A 2,430-nucleotide genomic window follows, 5' to 3' on the forward strand; every position below is an offset into this window, starting at 1 on the left:
CAATGCTAGAATGCCAGAGAAGGTCAGCTGGATGAGGAGAATAAGGATCCTGCGCCGGCTGCTCAAGATACCGGGAGTCTAAAAAGATTGACCGCCACATGTATCACAGCCTGTACCTGAAGGTGAAGGGGAATGTGTTCAAGAACAAGCGGATTCTCATGGAGCACATCCACAAACTGAAGGCAGACAAGGCCCGCAAGAAGCTCTTAGCAGACCAGGCTGAGGCCCACAGGTCTAAGACCACGGAAGCACGCAAGCGCTGTGAGGAGCGCCTCCAGGCCAAGAAGGAAGAGATCATCAAGACTCTGTCCAAGGAGGAAGAGACCAAGAAATAAAGCTCCCCGTCTCTTGTGTGTACATAGTGGCATTGGCAGTTACACAGATCACCGCTTAAATAAAATAAGCCTTTATCTGAAAAAAAAAAAAAAAAAGAAGAAGAAGAATGAACCAGAAGATGAGGAAGAGGAGGAGGAGGAAGAAGATGATGATGGGAAAGAAGCCGAAGATGAAGAAGAAATGGCTCTCCTGTAATGATGTTTGTGGAATGTGTGTGTGTGCTCAGGCAATTGTTTTGCTAAGAATGTGAATTCAAGTGCAGCTCAATATTAGCTTCAGTATAAAAGCTGTACAGGTTTTTGTATAGCTGATAAGATTCTTTGTAGAGAAAATACCTTTTTTTTTTTTTGGAGAGGTTTTTGCTATAGGGCGTGTGCGCTCGCCAGAAAGACAGAGACAGAGGGACAGAAAGCGAGAAATCACCCCCCAGGGGGGATGGCCACGCTGCAATCCCTTCTCCTCCATTCTCCTCTTGGGATCTTGGGCACACAAGCACATGTGCCCAGCGTGAGTTTAAGCCACCGGGTCCGGGACTCGAACTGCAGTCGACTATGTGGGGGTCCAGCGACATAGCCATTACACTAACTGCTGGTCCTGAGAAAGTACTTTTTTAAGAATGCAAGTTATAGCTTTTTGAGGGGCTACTATATACAGTTAGATTTTATAGCTTCTGATGTTGAATGTTCCTTTAATATTTAATGGTTTAGTTTTTTGACTTGTGTATGGTAGCACAACACAATCATAGGAATTGGTATCAATAGTAAATTTTGTTTTTTTTTAGGATGTTGCTTTTTTTTTTTTCCAATTTTGTAATAAAGTTATGTATATTAAAAAAAAAAATCACTCTGGGCACTTGTGTGTCCATGCCCAAAATCCCAAGAGGAAAATGAAGGGACTGCTACATGGCCATCACCCAGGGAGTGATTTCTCACTTTCCCTCTCTCTGTCTCCCTCTGTCTCTCTCTGACGAATGCACACGCCATATGTCAAAAAACAAAAAAAAAGAATATCAGGCCAGCTGGTAGCATGACGGTTAAGCGGGCTGTATCCCACATGACTGACTGTGTGGTCCAAATGCCACGTACATGTATGCCCAAAATCCCAAAAGGAGAATGGAGAAATGATTGCGGCATGGTCATCCCCCATGAAGAGTGCTTTCTCTCTCTGTCTCTCCTGTGAGCACAGATGCCTTCTGGCAAAATTACAGAAAAATAAAAAAGTTATCACCACTAGAGAATTATTCTAATTTCATAAGTTTCTAATTCCTCCAGCCTTCCCATATTCCTGATGATTTGTCTTGGCAGGTTTTTTTTTTTTTTAGATTTTTGCCATATGGTTTATGTGCTCACTGGAGAGACAGAGACAGTGAGAAGAAAGTGAGAAATCACCCCCCAGGGGGATGGCCATACCACAATCCCTTCTCCATTTCCCTCCTGGGATCATGGGCATGCACATACAGGCTCTTGGCATGATTTTGAAGCTGTCAGGTCTGGGACTCAAACAGCAGTTGGCCATGTGGGAGTCCAACAATGTAAGCACTATGCCAACATAACCACTACCAATGTAACCATTACCTCTAGGACCCCTGTTTTAATCTTTTTTTTTTTTTTTTTTTTTGCCTTAGGGTACCTGTGCTTACCAGAGAGAGACAGAAGGAGGGAAAGTGAGAAATCATCCCCTTGAGAGGGGATGGCCATGCTGCAATCCCTTCTCCTCTCAGGATTTTAGGTACACATACAGAAGCACCTGGCATGATTTTCAGGCCACCAGGTCCAAGACTCAAACCACAGACCCAGCCATGTGGGATCCAGCACCTCAATCACCATGCTACTTGTTCGCCCTCTCACCAGGCTTTTAATTGAAAAGACTCTCAGTTCTTTGCATCTCAAGGCTCCTCCAGGAACTTCCCTAAGCACATCAGTGATCATATATATGCATATGTATATATATTTTTAAAATAATTATTTTATTGAACTTTATTTACTTTTTTCTTTAATTTGACCAGAGAGGGACAGAGAGAGAGAGGGAAAGTGAGAAAGCAAGCTGCCAGGTCTGGGACTCGAACTGTGGTTGGCCACGTAGGAGTCCAGCGTC

General features: G+C 43.7%; 1 pseudogene; it reads left to right on the forward strand.

Moving 5' to 3' along the window:
* LOC106733889 (60S ribosomal protein L19 pseudogene) overlaps positions 1 to 414 on the forward strand; it is a 681-nt pseudogene extending 267 nt beyond the window's left edge.
* The last annotated feature ends 2,016 nt before the right edge of the window (positions 415 to 2,430 follow it).

This window comes from Tupaia chinensis, unplaced genomic scaffold, assembly GCF_000334495.1.
Source record: "Tupaia chinensis unplaced genomic scaffold, TupChi_1.0 Scaffold145814_1, whole genome shotgun sequence".
In the NCBI taxonomy this organism is placed as follows: Eukaryota; Metazoa; Chordata; class Mammalia; order Scandentia; family Tupaiidae; genus Tupaia; species Tupaia belangeri.